Raw genomic sequence first — 19,530 nt, forward strand, 5'->3', positions numbered from 1 at the left:
AAAAATCTGTGCTTGTCATCAATTTTAGACATGCGAGTTGATTTTTCATTACTAACAAAGCACCTTTTTTGGACCTGCTCAGAAAATGTTTTTCCTGATGATGCATGTTGCTTCTTATATTCTCTTTCAATGAAATGTCTGCATGTATTACAGACACATGCTTCTGATAAGATGTTCATATCTTTTTTGAGCCATTCTTTGTAGTCATCAGGTTTATTTACAACATGGTACCACCTTGGTGTGGACAATGTGCCACATCGAGTACAAGGCCCACATTCATTTTTATCTGGATGTGCTTGCTGACTTAATGGTAAAACACCACCAAAACCACTGATATGAACATAAACATGAATTTTCTTAGTCTTTGAAGAAAAAGACATATGACCATACAAAGGCCTACCCATATAAAACAAACTGAATCACCAATTGGTAATCCAAATGCCTCAGCAATTTCTGATTTCAACCACTCACTTTTAGGAGTCTCAAGTTTAAACAAATATTCATGACAATCAAGATGAACAACAACTGTAATACCTCTAGATATGCTCTCTATTTGTTGTATGTTAGCAATCTTTGCTTCAATTCTTTGAAGTCTTGTGTTCAAATCAATTAAAAGAAGGGAAGTTTGAAAACCACTCAAACTGCCATGCAGTTGGCAGAGACGTTTTTTAATCATATTTTGCTCTTTTATTATACTTGTGCTTTTGATCATTGGCATGCCTTGGCTATGGACCAAGTGAAATTTCAATGCCCTCTTCACACATTTGAGTTTTTCAGCAACCACCTGGAAATTTTTTTCTAGCGTGGTACATTTGTTCCTCCCCTGACAATATTTTTTGATAAATATTTGGTAACGCTATTTAGCAAACTTCACAAGAGTGGTAACGTGATATTTATGTGGTCTGTACTTAGTAAAAGGTGGCTTACTAAGTTTTTGAAGTCTTGTCCTAATCAAATCATCAATGTGATGTTTGATGTGCAGTGGTGCCATTTGCTTTCTAAGCCCTTCCGCACAAATTCTATCCACTTTAAACAGACAGTCATTACTGAGTCCAGATAGGCAAAACGATCTGTGTACATACCTTGCCCATTTAGATACAGTGATACAAGACATAATTATTCTTTAATATATTTACTGAATTCAGAATAAACCAATAAATGAATGAAATCACCAGGCCTAAAATAAAAGAGAAATAGCAGAAATTAGAGAGTTGACAAATAAAAAAAAATAAAAATTCGAGAGAACACATTTTGCATATAAAATCATCATAATTATTACAACATACATTATTTTAGGAAGTAGATATACCCTTTTCACAGATATTTTCCAAAAATAAATTTCAAAAATGAGAATGAAATAATCATGAAATTAGTATTTCATGCGCCATAAATGATTGTCTTTGAACAGTCAGTTATTTTACTATGCTATGATCCAAATGCTAAATCAAAACACTATTTATTGTGAATAACAGTCAATACACATAATATTTATTTATTAATTCATTCAACTATAACAAATACCATGTAGCAAGCAGTTTTATATATGGCCCTGAGCTGCAGTAAATAACTGTAGTAGAAACTATATACTACACACACAACACCAAAACTTATAGATCCAATAACAAACACATGGTGGCGGCCATATTGGAAATACGATATTGACCTCAGAACACACACGTAATTCGATCGTCTCAAAAATACATTGAAACTATGTTGATTACTATAAAATCATATCACATGCATCAAATAAATGCCAAATGTTTCAAAAAATTCCACAAATGGAAATGTCAAGCTTCAAAAATATCATGGCGCAGTGTTAAACTTGTCTGTTTTACAAGTACTAGCATTCGTTTTCTCAAAAATAAAAAAATACAGGACTAGTCGCTAAAATACTACTGGAAACAACTAATAATTAGCGGCAGAGCTCCAGAAGGAGTACCTACACTTTATGCAATTTTTTTTAAATTATGCTAATTTATTCTTGACGTAGCAGTTTCTGTGCTCATGAATATTCATTAATTTGTGGGTCAATACATTTTAAAAGGGGCGATATATTATTTCTGGGGGAAGAGTTAGAAAGGGGGATCAGTAATCATTAGGGGGTCAATACAAAAGAAGGGACCCATTTGGAGAGCAGCCATGCTCCTCGTGTCTGTTGTTGCACGTGACCTACAGCTGTCAACTGTGTTCGTTCTTCATAGACTTCGACTGGCTTCCATGTGAGGTAGTATTCTTGTGTTCTTTTTTTCTGACTTGAGTTTTTGAATTCGCTGTTTATGTTTTTAACGTCTTTCATGTCTTTTGTAGGAGTGTCCAATCCATGATTCGAACTTGCGATCTTTGAGATCTTTGGGTAGTCATGCAAATTGAATAATTTGTTGTCATATTTAGCTTTATTGCCAAATAGTGTTTGCGAGAAAAAGATGGGCAGGCAAGGGAATTGAACCCGGCTCCTCCTGATCACTATGTAGAGAACTGACCCACAAGACCACGATGGATTGACTGGTTGTGTTTTCATTTGAGAAGAGTATATAGTGTGTATATATATAGAAATACAACATATTTCTATTATTTTGTGTTTTTACTTGTGTAAACTATAAACATGGCATAACCCGTTAGTGTACATTTTGTCAATTGGGTGTTTGCCATTTGCGTTGCCCATACCTGACCCGACTCTAACCCTAATGCCAAGACACGTTCCTGTTAATAATTTCGTTGCCCATACCTGACCCGACCCTAAACCTAATGCCAAGACACGCTCCTGTTTATATTTGTTCAATAATGATACTCTGTTGTGCACTGTCTGCGGGTAAGTTGCATTGATGTCAACTGATTAAACAAGTCGCGTTTAAGTAATTTCCACTATTAACAAGTGGTTAAATTGTGACAATAAATGTGTGGACAAATATTTGAGATTAATTTTGGTGTAGACAACTCGTTTAATTATTTTACACCTTTACAAGTTGTTAAATTGAGAGAATAAATTTATCAACAAATATTTAATACTTAGTGTGGTGTAAACAACTCACGTTTGATTAATTCCCACAATTACAGGCTGTTAAATTAAAAGAATAAATGTGTGGACAAATATTTTATACTTATTTTGGTGTAGACGGCTCTCGTTTGATTAATTCCCACAATTACAGGCTGTTAAATTAAAAGAATAAATGTGTGGACAAATATTTTATACTTATTTGGTGTAGACAGCTCTCGTTTGATTAATTCCCACAATTACAGGCTGTTAAATTAAAAGAATAAATGTGTGGACAAATATTTTATACTTATTTTGGTGTAGACAGCTCTCGTTTGATTAATTCCCACAATTACAGGCTGTTAAATTAAAAGAATAAATGTGTGGACAAATATTTTATACTTATTTTGGTGTAGACAGCTCTCGTTTGATCAATTCCCACAATTACAAGTTGTTAAATTGAGAGAATAAATGTGCGGACAAATATTTTAGACTTATTTTGGTGTAGACAGCTCTCGTTTAATTATTTTACACCATTACAAGTTGTTAAATTGAGAGAATAAATGTGCGGACAAATATTTTAGACTTATTTTGGTGTAGACAGCTCTCGTTTAATTATTTTACACCATTACAAGTTGTTAAATTGAGAGAATAAATGTGCGGACAAATATTTTAGACTTATTTTGGTGTAGACAGCTCTCGTTTAATTATTTTACACCATTACAAGTTGTTAAATTGAGAGAATGAATGTGCGGACAAATATTTAATACTTATTTTGGTGTAGACAGCTCTCGTTTAATTATTTTACACCATTACAAGTTGTTAAATTGAGAGAATAAGTGTGTGGACAAATATTTAATACTTATTTTGGTGTAGACAGCTCTTGTTTGATTAATTCCCACAATTACAAGTTGTTAAATTGAGAGAATAAATGTGCGGACAAATATTTTAGACTTATTTTGGTGTAGACAGCTCTCGTTTAATTATTTTACACCATTACAAGTTGTTAAATTGAGAGAATAAATGTATGGACAAGTAATTGAAACTTATTTTGGTGTAGACAACTCTCATTTGATTAATTCCAACAATTACAAGTTCTTAAATTGACAGAATGAATGTATGGACAAATATTGACCATTATATTTGTGAGTAAATACCTGTTGTTTAATTAATTTCCACCTCTACAAGGTTGAGAGAATAAATGTGTCAACAAATATTTGATACTTATTTAGGTGTAAGAACTCGTGTTTGACCAACTTCCACCATTGCAAGTTGTTAAAATAATGAAATAAATATACTGGTATCATTGGATATTTGATTTAATTGTGAAACTTTCTAACAAAATGTTAACTGCTGGCTTCGAACCCTCAATCAACAATTCCGCAGACACAGTATAAATTCAACAACACCACAGAAGATATTCGTCTGTTGCCTGAATTGTTTTCGTAATATAGGGAACGCCATCGACACTTTAACAAAACTTACCTTGACTTGGGTCTTGTTTATCTCTTGTCACAATCTGGAAACTGTTGAACAAATTGCGCGTCGTCCAGTTTAAGACGTTAGTTATTTTATTATTTATTCATTCAGTTTTGTATGGTGGAGTTTTGTGAGGTTTATTATTTTTTTGCGACGTTCTTTGTTTACTTGTTTACGGTTTGAGAGATTTCAGTTTATTTGATTTACGTTTTTACGGTAGCTCTGAGCGGGACTCGAACCCACTGTCTTTTCAAGCTAATTTTGTTTTATTTTGATGGCACGCTGGCGTACCACGCCACGACGTTGGTCGTTAAGTGGTGTTCATTTTTCTAACTACTCCAGTGTTCCGATGAGTTGAACGGAAAAGCCAAAACGATTGCTGGTTTCTGATTGCTTCGGTTCTGGTGAGTGTGTATCTAGTGTGATTCGAACCCATGTCGTTTGTATTGGGCGTTTTTTTATTTCCCATGTTAGCTACGCCGTAATATGCAACCACTTCCCCGTTTTATTGTGATTTTGAGTGTTTAATGATGTCTTCCTCACCCGTCACGCCATGACCCAGTTTCAACCACACAGCCATTTTGCAACACAGTTCGTGACCCTCGGCGTCACCCGACTGATTATATGAGCGTTCTGTTCAACTGTTAAGCTAGGATTTATTACCGTTATTATCATTATATTGTCACGTGATTTGTTTTACCTTATGTGTAATGTCTTAAGTATCTTTATTGTAATTTGTATATACCAATTCGTATATACCAAGGAAACGACCCCGATTGAAGGTCATGTATTTTATGACGTCGCCAATTCGTGTGTAGGTACTGCTTCTAGATCTGTGCCTAATTAGCCTTATATGAAATAAAATGTCAATACAAATAGAAGAAACTAACCTTAAAGCTGCAGAAACAATGATTTCTGTCGAACCTGGAAAAGCTCCAACGGTCTATAGTGAAGTTGAGGGCGCTGTCCAAATTTGAAGTAAAATCTCATTTGAATATTATAATTAGCCCAGTAAACACTGGACTGTATTAATAAGGAAGACATCACAATCTTTAGAGTCCCTTTGATTGGTTCGTATATTCTGAAAATCGACATGGTAAAATTACAACCATCGTACAGCTCAGTACCATAACAAATAATAATTTACGGCAGACTTCTCGGTACATAAAATACAAAGTAATCCCCAACGCGTCTCACTTGTTACTGCGTATAAATTGACACTATCTGGGGCACATCGCACGCGATGAGTACGTTACCAACCAAAAATACACACAGGGCATTTTAAGTGGCTCGAAACAAAACCTATTCGCTAATTTTCGTTTCGAAAACATCTACGACGGCTTAAAACTCTGCACCCGTCCCGCATGTTTTTTTTACCAGGCAGGAGACGCCGGTCAGCGTGGCGTTGCCACAGTAGTTTCCACTGTGCATCCAGTAGCATTGACACGCAGATCGCCGCAATCCAACCGATGAATAGCACCACCTGTGTTGACACAATGATCCAGTAGTTAATGCCGACATCACAGTCTATACATTCCACATGAAACAAGGTATTCAGCTTAACCATATTTTCTTTTTTTTTCCATGGCTTAACTTAATATAAACAGTAACTCGAGCAATAAATGTGCCTTCCGATTTGAGTGATATCGTGCCGTGTAATATTCAATGAAAAAGATAGTGAAACACGAGGCCCAAGCTGGGGGCCCACATAAGGTGTTGCAATAGTGTAAATATAACAAAGCCAGACACCGATTGTTTCCTTTGCTAGGTAAAATCAATGTACAGAATACTCGGATGAAACAACTAAAGTAAACTAGGATATATTAGAGCCAGTGAATTCGTAATTTCCGACGAAAAGGGCCGGGAAAAAATACCCCTCATAACAAATCACCGGCGATCGTAACAAATCACCGTGTTGAGGGGGGCGGTGAACAAATGAGACACCGATTATCAAATTGTTTTGGTAATCATCGCATGTCGATTCATTTCATTTGTACAGGGTACTCTGACACAAAAATAAGGTAAACCAGCCTACTCAGTGCTAATGATTGTGTGATTTCCCACACGAAGAACGTTCTCAGAAATAATCCGACATGCTGATCAGCACACCAACAATCGGCACCAAAATTGATCACAGCTGTCACGGTAAATTCAGTATGTTTTACGAGTTTTTTTCTCTCCAAATCCCAACATATAGTTACACATGTAGGCGAATTTTGTCAGCTCTGTGTAAACAGAATGTGCCCCATTTTACGTACAAGAAGCCCTTACACAACGCAGTAGTCATCAACACACAATAACATCCCATACCTACTAATCGACTTGATAGCTTCGTAATTTGGGGAGGGTGGGGGTGAAAGTGCACCATGCAAGTTTCCAAATGTGTAAAGAAAAATAAAGGAAAGAAGTACAACACAATGTTGGTAAGCGATACAAAGGAAATATCTCCTTACGGCAGCGACTTGATACAACTACATTGATGCTGGTGGATTTATCACCGTATTATTGAATGCGAGAACAAATATGGTTCATACAGTAGCTTTTTCCGAGTAGCTTGATCAGTAACACCAACTATTAGACGGTCTCTAATCAGAGAATCATGTAGATTGCCAAAATTGCAATTTGAGGCAATTTTCAACACTGCTGCATAGAAATGGTCGAAATTCTCATCAGGTTTCTGGACACGCATATTAAATAGATAACGTTCATAAGTCTCATTTGTCTGACCGACGCACAATACACGCATTTTGTCCATAACGATTTTGATATCTTGTTTGTCACCTTCACTGTCAAAACTGGGCGAGTTGAATGCTTGAAGTGCCGACTTAGAGAAACATGCGAGTAGAGTGGCAGTACGTAGTTTCTTGTCTTTCTCGAGAAGACCTGAAGATATTTCATAGTTTGTCCATGCCCGGTCCAAAAATTCCCAGTCAGCAGCGCGACTTCTATCATCAGAGAGGTCCAACTTGTCGGGAAACGGAACATGAGAGCAAGATGCAAGATTTTTTTTCGTGATCCACTAGAGGTAGCGAGCGTATGGAGTACTGTAGTGTTACTTCAAATATTCATCCCACTTCTGACACCATGTCATGTTAGGATGGCTGAAACACGAGTCAATACTAGACAGAAAACTAGACGACCAATATTTATTACAAATCGGGCACTATATTACAAGTAACCAAACTGAGCATGCTCAAAGCAATGCCTTATGGGAAAACTATAGGGCTTACACCACACTTTGTACGCCCTCTGGTGTTTGGATCTTGGAACACTACGTTTACCTAAAGCCAACCTTGGCGTTTATCAACTTGAAAAATCTGTGTATGACGGCCGATGCATACCTGTCCCATTGCCTGTCAGCCACCCCTCTATTGTGAATGGGGATGACTACCCGCAATGGCGGACATCAGTTGCAGTGTTTGCATCGGCAAGAAAACCCTAAAACTAAAATGCGATCATATGGTAGATTTTATGCATTTTACCAGATGTACATTTCGAATCGAAACCCCCAGTAGGCCTACTGTGTAACATCGGTAAATCGGGCGAAAAGGAAAACGGGCGAACCGGTAATTGGGCGAACCGGTAATTGGGCGAACTGGTAATCAGGCGAAGGAGTTCGGGCGAAGTGGATTTCGGGCAAAGTGACTGTACCCCATTCTATCAGGATTCACAAGTACAATGAATTTACACAACATTTTACCATGAAATCGAACCTACCAACCATTTTCATATCTTCAACACTGCCATGGTTTTGGCGAGGATGAATCTCACATTCATTATTTTCTTGACTGGGCTCACACAGGTTTCAATTTTCTGTGGCTTGAATGTACATGTAATTGTACACCACACGTGAATGTAAACTAGCTTGCACAGTAATTCGTTTCACAGTCATTGAGGTTATACATTTGTTCAATTACTTATTTATTTATTTACTTATACGATAATAAAAAATCGTACATGTAATTTCTTAGACCTTTTCATAATGTAAACTGATACATGTCATCTCCAGAGCGTTTGCTTTGTTTTTGTACAACACACTGGAAATAACAAAATGGCTGACACCATCATAAGTTGCTGGTCATAAAAAATAGAATACACGTGCGCAACATTATGCAAATTAGTCCACTCACCGATTCCTATAATAAAAATAATAAAAATACATAAAAAATGCTAAATTTTAATTAAAATGTAAAATAAAACAATGAATTGCAGCAGCCAATCATTAGTAACATTCTTACCAAGTTATATAAAAATCGTTTTAATGCTTCTTGAGATATAACTGTAATAGCTTAAAATTCACACATTATTATGCAGATGAGCTCATTAATATGCATGGATGTCAACCAAAAACAAATCAAATCTGTGCATTGCCCCAGACAATCTATATACCAAGTTTCATTGAAATCCGAACGTTGGTTCTTGAGATATCGATGGAACAGACAGACACACACACACACACACACACATACTTGTATTGCAATATAATCCGAGGACTCCATTGGATTAACTTTTAATATAGTTGAATTAACTTTTAATATAGTTGCGATATGAACTCGATTAAAACGCGTTCCTATATAGGGTTGCGTTTTAATTGGAGTTTAATTAAACTCAATTACAATGCAATACAATGGAGAATTGCATTTTAATTAAGTTTAATTAAACAAGAGTTGAATATCCCGTGACTGAACATAGAAATGTTTGCGAAGCATAGGTTTAGTATCGGGGTAAGGTATGGTATAATTATATTAATATTAATATAACGTGAACCATACCTTCCCCCGATACTAAACCTAAGCTACGCAAAACGTATTAATAATCGAATTAACTATTAATATAAATTATGTTTTCCGAGGACTATGAAAAAGGTCCTCGGAAGGTGTGTATGTCCTCGGAAGTAGCTATATATCTGTATTTTTGTCCTCGCAACATATAGCAATCCAAGTACACACACACACACACACACACAGACAGACAGACAGACACATTAACTGCAAAGACTCCCTTTTTGTGCTTGGCACACGGGAGTCAAAAATGAAAACTGATTTTAAAAGAATTGGTCTTAAAAATCGATTTCAGAACCGAAAATGGTTATTAAAAAATGATAATTTAGTTTGCACATACCGCGTTTTTTCATTAAATTGTATTGTAAATTACCTAACTTGCATATTTTTCTTCTTTTAAAAGATTGAACATTGCATGCCAGAATAAGTAATGAAATTATTACCATACTTTAATTAGGTAATTTTTTTTTAAATACTTTCACTGATTCGTAAGAAATGAAATATGAGAATGGGCCATTCCAGTTTATATCTGCACCCCCTGTTGATGAGCTTGTGTTTTTTTCATACAGGGTATAATTTCCATGGGTGTACAAGTCATACAAAGTTTTATTTCCAAATCACCATTCACCATACAGTGATGGAAATCCAAAACTATAGTTCCTACTTATGGTGTTGATGAGTTCTTTTGTGCCACCATACAGAGTAGGATTTCCAAATATAACTCTCATCATATGCTAATTTACCAAGTTAAAAATTTTATATTTGACAATGGAAATCCAAACTAGTCCTGATTCACGGTGTTGATGAGCTCATTCGTGCCACCATCTTTATCTAATTTCTAGTAATAACTGTTTCATACTGGCCCAATTTATTTACCATATACAGTCAGAATTCCAAGTTTTTTTATTCATACTGTTGGAAATCCAACCTCATCAACCGGTATGTGGCGAGATAAACTAGGCCATATTTTATTTAGTAGCCATAACTGCCTGGATTTCCAGGAATTTTTTTTCCATACTCGTCTGGATTTCCAGATTCTGTTTCTCCATATACAGTTGGAATTCCGGGGTATTTTCCCCATCATACAGTGCTGGAAATCCGACCTCATCAACAGGGGGGTTGCAGATATAAACTGCAATGGCCCAATACCAACAAAATCTACGGCTTTAAGCGAAACTCCTTTGACATTTAGGTATTACAAGAGAAATAATCTAGTTACTGAATAAGAATGACAGTATGTTACTGACTAATAATTATTAAATCTACATTACTGTTGTATGCTCCCTACACTTCAAATAAATATTGTAATTTGTCACAGTGTAAGGCCCTCCTATTACTATTGAGAGGGGCACCCACATAACTCACACTGGACAGAGGGGTTCTTTCACTGCTAGTATGGGGTAGACAAGACAATAGCACTGGAAATAAAATATACATGCACCAAAATATCATGTTAAAGCTATTGGCTTTAATACCTCTCAAAATAAATACAAGAAACAAAGCACGGAAAAATACAATGAATAACTTAACTAAAATAGGAGATTGCCCAAAAAAGTGTGCATTTGTGATAACTCAGTTCCAGAATGTTGAAATTGATGACAGTCAATGACTTCTGCAACACAACAACGAGGAATACAGGAGTCTTGCTTGCAGAGGAACGCTGTTATTCTGGAGGCCGGGCATCGCTGATAGCAAGAGATTGCAGAGCAATTCATACAAGTCTCACAGAACGATGATTGAAGATTGTATCACTTGTCTCACAATATCGCAGCAGCAACACACAGGGTAGTCAGTTGAAATGCTGGGCCCTTACTGTCCTCAGTCTAGCCTATTTATGGGCATAAATGGCCCAGATTCAGGGTTTCCACATGAGCCAATCAGAATGTGGTCTTGCTAGCAGCTGTCTCACATAGGCAACTCAGTAGATCATAAACATTCTTTGTTATGTAAATCACAAGCACACATGGTAGTTTCCAATTGTCCTTCCAGAGTTATAAACAAAAATGACCTGTCAATCACCTTCATGGCAGTTATCAAATGACAATGCACACCGTTCTGTAGTACGCTACAAACAACTAATTACATTAGATTGCTATTTTATAACTTCCTACACTTCCAAATAAATTGTGTAATTAGTATAGTACCTCAAAAATACAGCACAGGAAATACAATACAAATAAACTCCTATGACGTTAAGATATGGTCAACAAGAATATTCTAGTTGTAGTATGTTACAAACTACACCATAGGAAATACAATACCCTCAATAAATCCCTAATACCCTCAATAAATCCCTATGGCATTAAGCTATTTGAACAGGAATATTCCAGTTGTAGTTTGTTAAAAACTACCAATTATACTATATCATACTGTATTATTATATTCCTTCCGGCACTTTAAATAGCGTAATTATTATACTACATCTATATACAGCTCAGGAAATACAATACTCCCAATAAAACCTATGGTGTTAAAGCTATTTCAAGAAGAATATTCTAGTTGTAGTACGTTGTACAAACTAATAATTGTATTAATAATACATCTTCCGACGCCTCAAATAAATAATGTAATTATGATTCTACAGCCACTTAGGAAATACAATATTCCCAATAAACCCCTATGGCGTTAAACAAAACCAAGTCTGGGTCAAGTATGTTATTAACCAATCAGAATGCTTTGTTGTACCAACACAATTCTTTGGAAATTCCCAAATACTTTCTGGTAACGCAATGCAGAAGTGAATTGTGGATGTCGAAGTACGATCTGTTGGAATTGATTTGTGGCAAATAAACAGCATGGTTTTTATTTCAAAATATTATTTAACTAGCAATTTTTGATAGGTAAACTGAATATGACATGAAATATTTACCGCATTTTACTTTTATTAACAGCTCATTGTCAAAGCGTAGTTTATGTGCAGTTACCATGGTCTACGCATTGACAACATATTCATGGCAATATCCATGCATGAGTCATATAAAAACAAATTACCAGTATTTGTTAAGCAATGATCAAAGTTTTCAATTAGCTGCATTTTGAAGGCGTGGGTGCTTTGCCAAATGTGACCACGAATATAAAAATTGTCATGCTGTCCAGTATCTAAATTGAAATATATGAACTCAATTTTATTTGTCCAGGCTCATGTATAGAGATACGAAACACGAAACAAATCATTATGGACATGTATCTCAACAAGTATAAAATTTGTATCAAATTTGAATTAAAACTGACAAATCTTGTCCAAGATACCACATTTTCAAAAAAACAAGATGGAATCCAGTTGGCCATTTTTTATCTAATTGAAAACAAAAATTGGTATGGACATGTTATCTACAATGTATGTATGTATGTATGTATGTATGTATGTATGTATGTATGTATGTATGTATCAAATTTGAACAAAAACTGACAAAGCATATATAAAATACCACATTTTCAAAAAACAAAATGGCTGCCAGTGGGCCATCTTTGACCAATTGTCATAGACGTGTATCCTAACATGTACAATGTATGAACCAAATTTGAAGAATAATGCATGGAACATCTGCAAACAGGTGAATTAATATGTACTCTATGTGGGTACCACTCATCATAAAGTGATTTCCCTTAATCTAGTATTGTACTGAAAACTTCCATTGACCCATGTCTATAATCTAAGAGTACACAAGTGCAGCCAAACTATGTCTCATACAAGTATACATGCTCAAGAAACTGAGTAATTAAATCAGAATAAACCTTGTACCTTTAACAATTTGACTTCTTTGTTAATTCATGTCTTTGGATATTGCCTAGACTGTCGACAGTCCTTGGGCCTAAAATGGTTTACTAGACATTCAAACGCGAAGAGGGACTTTAGTCCCGAGAGACTGTCCCTGTTTCTAGTTGATAAGAATAATTCATAGTTCATAGTTGACGTCACGAAATAAATTATATTAACATAATGCATGCAAATTTATTCTAAATGACCTTCTGAATGCGCTGGTTGTTCATGTTATGAACACAATGATACAGTCACTCCAACCAAAATAGCAAAGAAACTATTAAATCGCCTAAAACCAAGGAAACAACGTGCATTGTTTGTGGCAGTCAAATAGAAAATATAGAAAACCGGAAGAGACTGTTTCGAGATCAACAGAAATACGACATGCAAATAAATCGAATTTGTTGTGGCAGAGACGAACGCTCTACATCTTGTCAGTTCGTATGCGTGCAGAAAATGTGGAATGAGAGCGTCGACTCTGCATAAAAACATGGATGAGTTCAGGAAGAATGTTTAACAAACTTCGCGCAAGTCATGATCGATCATAGTAGCCAGCAACCCTGAACCTTTTCACAATTGGCCACGATAAAATGAGCGACTATTCATTTGCATATGAAAGTACCCGGATCTGGTAAGAAATCTTACCAGTAAATTGCAGCACCGGAGAGTCGGTCGTGCTTAACAGCACTCCATACATCCTGTCCCGGCACTCACAATTTATTCACGCCTATTACGTTTACACACAATATTTATTAATAATAACAGATTAATATTAGGTACGACCGACTGTCGACAGTCTAGATATTACCAGGACCTGGGATTTATTTTAGTATCACCACTATAATTCATATCAAAATGTAGCCCTGAACCCCCCTACAGTTTCCACTGAGATTCATAATGGTACAACCCATTTATCCTGACAAATGAAGCTATATTTAGACATGTTTCAATGTGCCTGGCCAAGATTTATAAACAGTAACTGCAAAGTGTTTTCACTGATCTTCAACTTTGTGATCCAGTATTTCAGGGATGGCTCTTTATAATGGAATGCAATTTTTACAGTTTGAAGATAATATATATAACAACATTTCTGACCATTTTTTCAAACAAAAATCAAAGAAAACTTTATTTATTATGAACAGATTTGAGTGTAAAACCAATAAGGTCTGTGCAATGTAACAGACCATCTATGTACCAAGTTTCATTGGAAATTATGAATTATTAATTCATATTATTTTTTAACCCCAAACTAATCAGGTTTGTACATTGTCCTAGAGCATCTATGTAAAAGTTTCATTTAAATGTAATAAATAGTACTTTGAATATATGTGTGAAAGTTTAAAATTGGTTAATTATGCAAATCAGGGGATTAATATGCACAATTATTCACCCCAAAACTTGCCATGTCTCTGCATAGTTCTAGAAGATATATGTACCAAGTTTCATTGAAATATGATGACTAGTACTTGAGATATCAGTGGAAAAACTGAAAATTAACTAATCATGCAAATTAGGTGATTAATATGCACTGATTTTTATCCAAAACTAATCAAATCTGAAAACTAATTATGCAAATTAGGTACATAATTTGTACTGATATTACTATAAATATTATTAGGTCTGTGCAGTGTCCTATGACATCTATATATAAAGTTTCAAAGAAATATGATCAGTATCAGTAGAAAAGCTGAAAATTTACTAATCATTATGCAAATTATGTAAATTAATATGCACGGATTTTTACCCAATACTAATCAAATCTGCGCATTAGTTCAGAGCATCTATGTACCAAGTTTCATCCAAGTGAAATAAGTGAGTAATGGTTCTTTAGATATCGGTGGCACGTTCATGGTACAACTAAAAATTAGCTTATTATCATGCAAATTAGGTAATTAATATGCCTATATTTTTACTAAAACCTAATCAAATCTGCACATTGGCCCAGAGCATCTATGCACCAAGTTTTATCAAAAATCGATGTATGGTTCTTGAGATTTCAGTGGAATAGACGGACACACACACATACACACATACATACATATAGACTGCAAAGACTACCATTGTGTGCTTAACATACGGGAGTAAACCAGACTGCAGATGCAGGTCATGACATCACTGAAAACCCTAGCATTACCATCTAACCTAATTATTTATTCTGAGCATGCTCAGTTGTTCTCTCAGTGTTGTTGGGAGAGGTAATTTTGGATATCTCTGTTATTGATTTATTTAGAATCGAATACATTAGGTAAAAACTAGTGAATCAGGAATCAATAAATTCATTAATCTGAATCTGAATCTAACCAAATCAATTTATTCTGAGCATGCTCTGTTGTAAAACTTGTGAATATGGAATCAATAAATTTATAAATCTGAATCTAACCGATTCAATTAATTCTGAGCATTCCTTGTTGTTCTGTCAATGTTGCTGGAAGAGGTAATTTTTGATGAAAATTGTGAAAAAGACCTACTTAGGTTTTTCAGATCTGGAAATAAAATGTTGTGCATAGTCAAAATATTATTGCTCATCAACCTGCAAAGTTTAATTGATATCTGATGCAGAATTTCTGAGAAAATGTTGGAGATGGAAAATGGAAAATGTCAAAACTCGTTTTGAACGGGGATTAATCAAGTTTATTAAATCCTGAATAAAATAGCTGTCTTGTTTGTTTATCTTACAAATGTCTCTTTTTCAATACAGACAGCTAACAAAAGAGAAATAAAACGCATATACAATTAAAGAAAATTATTCATCCAGATTTTTCTAAAATCTATACAAATGAAAATGATTCCTGTACAGGAATGCACATTTTACAGTGACACTGTGATCGAGTAAAACAAATGAGGTAATCACAATGCTACTTTAGAATTTTCCTACCTTGTGTCCTATTCAATGTTTTGGCACATTTTTTGCATCAACAAGTTGCTCATTTTAAACACCGAACAATTGCACATTTGTGTATACCAATATGTAATTGGCCACAGCAAGAGTCGAAAACCCATGACTTTTCACAGTAAATTTATTCATAGTGGATGACATCAATGCCTGACCGAGAGCGAGAGAAAGACAAACAGATAGACATAGCCAGAATAGAAGCTCCAGTTTTGTGCTTTCAGAAATTTTTGAATCAAAAATTATACTTGACATGCACATGTAAATTATGTATTGTATTTGTGTTGAAGTCTGAGAGTAACCCCCCCCCCCCCAAGGTACTTTCATAGCAGATTTAAAAGAATTATGATCAAAATTATTTATTTAATCAAGCTCACTAAGTTTTCAGAGGATGATAAAATAAATTTACAGGCAAGGCAAAATGACAGTTAGTAATAAATCAAGAGTAAATGTAATTCTAATGTATTAGTGAATTGTACATTACAATTGAAAAGAATCAAACTCCTAACACTATATTTTGATAAAAATCTAGGATTGAAATTGTGGAAAATATGGTTCTGGATTTTAGGGGGTTGTCTCTACTGCCTGAGAATGGTATTGTATTGCTGTAATTTTCAGGTACTCAAATGTTTCTTTGAGGAATCTGAGAAGTTAGTATACATGTACATTTAACTATTCTATAGTAAATATAGATGTAGAGCAAACAGATATTTCAAATTAAATCACTTACTTTTGGCTTGATATGTATTGTTGTCAAGCCATGTCATACCCTTTCTATCAGCTTGTTTACTGACATCACATCTATGCCATGGTTTTATGTTCTATCATTTTGTTCAACCTAAATATAAATATAATGATATAGCATCAGAAAACTTACTATACTGTATAATATTCAAAAAAAACAAGAAACAAGTCATGCATTGTCCTAATTATTTAAAATTTCTTGCTTAAATTTTGTTTGCCGTACCATGTATAGAAAATGAAATGCAACAGTTATGTCTTAGATATGTCTGAAATCAAGTTTATCGGAAATAAAACGGCCACCAGTCAGGTGTCTTGGGCTGAATTTGTAATTCAGAGTATTGAGTAGAAATTGTTGATAATGAATAAGCTGACAATCTGACAATACATGCCATAGATCTGGTTCCTTGTATACTGTCATAATGTCTCATTTTAGTGCATTATTTGAATCAAAATAGTCAGCAGTAAGCCATCTTTTATCAGATAACACAATACTTGCAAGTACATGTGTATGCTATGATACATGTATAAATTACTCTCCCTATTTTTATATTGAAGCAATGTGAAATGGTAATACTTTATTTTAGCTAGTTATTTTCTTCTTTCTTTTTATGAAGTTCACTTATATAAACAAATAATTCAATCCCTTCAATAAAAAAGTGAACATGTTAAAGTACTTAATTGTTATATGTCACAAATTTAGAAAAATACTGTAAAATACTTAATTTTTGCTTGAAATTATATTTTGCTATTTTTGCTGAAGGAATGATTCAGTGAAAATAAAATTCAACAAATCTACTTTTTTTCTTATATTTTACATTCAACTCTTCAAAAATCAGTGAAAATAAAATCCACACAAAACACCCAAAACGTGTTTGGATGATTTGGAATGATTGGTATTGTTGGTGTTTCATATACAAAAAATAGTAATGAGTCATATACATGTAAAGGCAACAGACAGTATGAAAAATACCAGTAAATAGTAGCTTACGTCACCACGATGCAAAAATGATTTAAATATATAGGTAAGCTGCAACTCTGCAAAACACAATTCAAACCTTACCGTTCCTTGTGATTGAGGATGTCTGCTTTTAACTTCTAATCATCCTTATATTCAAAATGCTAGCTAATATGGGGACATACCCTTTAAACTCATATCCTTGATCACAATGTAGTATCCTAGAAAGCCCATATGGACACCATGGTAGCATCTACTATTGTGAGTTATGTTGTTGCACAAGGCACACAAGGAAACAAATCTTTACTAGTGAAACATTTACAAAAAATTCCATGTACAATTTTTGTATACAAAAGTGTTCCAAATATGTGATACTTCTTGTATACAAAAAAATTGTATACTTTTGCACACAAAAAGTAAACATTTTGTCTAATGAATGTTGGTAAGGGATTGTTCTTGAGATATCAGTGGAACAGACGGGCACACATACACACACACACACACACACACACACACACACACACACACACACACCCAGAAAGACAGGCTAACTGCAAAGACTCCCATTGTGTACACAATTCATGTATGCCAGGTACCAACTACTTACAAACTTTAGGAACACATGCAACTTGCAGTGTACACAGGCAGCTCCCCTTTCATGGATAGGGTCATTCCATTTTTTGTTCTACACCCCCCCTCCCCACGGATGGTTTAAATCCAAGGGGTCATATTTCTACAAAAAAGTATGGATCGTTTAATTCCAAGGTGTCATATTTTTGATATATTTATTTTTTTACATACATATCCATATACGTCAAATCAGTAAAGTTTCCAGGGGGTGTATTAGTTAAAAAAAATCAGACACCTGAATAATTGATTTGAATCCATAGCGTGTCAAAACCTTAACAGGGCACCTTCCAGTTAAGCCTAATCTCACAACAAATTTACTTTCTGGATTAAAATAACAATGGATAACAAAAGATAGATTAACATTGTAAAAAACATAAACAATAGTGTCCCATGATTCTTTGGTGCAATCCATGGGATTGAGCGGATCCCCTTTAATATCCATCCGTAGAGGGGGGTGAACAAAAACTGGAATAACCCATAGTAGCTGCAGTCATAGGGGGCAAATCGAGCGAAAAACGTTATAATATTCATCAGGAAATACGAAAATCAAGTAGAGCTTCAGTTAGATCGTTGATTTCTTTGGAGTTTGTGGCCAAAAAGTTCAAATTGTCCCCATCCAAGATGGCAGCTCATAACCGCGAAAGATCTTGTAAAATGTATGTATGAAGCTTGAACCAGGGCAAAGTATTGCGATTTGGGAATACGAATTTAATTTTAGATTTCTAAACGTTGCTTACCTTATTTCAAAATGACACGAAATTCAACCTCTATTACCCAACCACATTTAACTACGGTAAAATGTCAACACGAATGTACTTACCGATCCACATAAGAACCATCGTCCGCCTGCACGGTGTTATTCCGTTTGGATATTCCTCCGCGGAGTGCTTCGCCGGAACATTCACCTTGAAAATTCAAGATGCATAAGAACATGCGATGTCTAGTGGTTCACTGGCGTCTCTTGCGAAGAGAGCAGACGGGCGGCATATATCCCACCTAAGTGAATGAAAATTATGCTTCGGCGAATCATCAAAGCATCACCCATTCCGCACAATTTTAAACATGATAATTTACATACATTAATTCATTGTTGACAAAATACAAATTATACAACCGATTATATTCACCAAAATTGCACAATACAATAATTTAGTGCAGACCGATCGTGTGAATGGGCTGGGCAGGGGACTGTGGATTCAATTTTAAAGATCAGTCGCCGGATACTGCTCGTTCTCCATTCATTGACTGATTCTGGGCCCTGAACAACGACAACAACGGCATAACATCAGTCGAGGCATGGAGAGTGAATGCCGCCTTGAT

At 35.0% G+C, this 19,530-nt stretch overlaps 1 protein-coding gene and 1 long non-coding RNA gene across 3 annotated transcripts in view; one reads left to right on the top strand and one right to left on the bottom strand.

The window, feature by feature from the left end:
• LOC146736268 (uncharacterized) overlaps window positions 1-19,530 on the top strand; it is a 33,042-nt gene that overhangs the window by 7,811 nt on the left and 5,701 nt on the right. The gene's annotated exons all lie outside the window — the stretch shown is intronic.
• LOC144352205 (uncharacterized) lies at window positions 1,097-19,202 on the bottom strand. 2 transcript variants are annotated; one of them, XR_013420559.1, is made up of 3 exons: window positions 19,031-19,202; window positions 16,612-16,719; window positions 1,097-1,177 (listed from the first exon to the last, which is right to left on the bottom strand). It is a non-coding gene; the product is annotated as an uncharacterized LOC144352205 (long non-coding RNA). The 2 variants fall into 2 exon arrangements; XR_013420560.1 differs by lacking the exon at window positions 1,097-1,177 and adding an exon at window positions 10,680-11,213.

This window comes from Saccoglossus kowalevskii, chromosome 11, assembly GCF_978046115.1.
Source record: "Saccoglossus kowalevskii chromosome 11, keSacKowa6.1, whole genome shotgun sequence".
Taxonomy (NCBI): domain Eukaryota; kingdom Metazoa; phylum Hemichordata; class Enteropneusta; family Harrimaniidae; genus Saccoglossus; species Saccoglossus kowalevskii.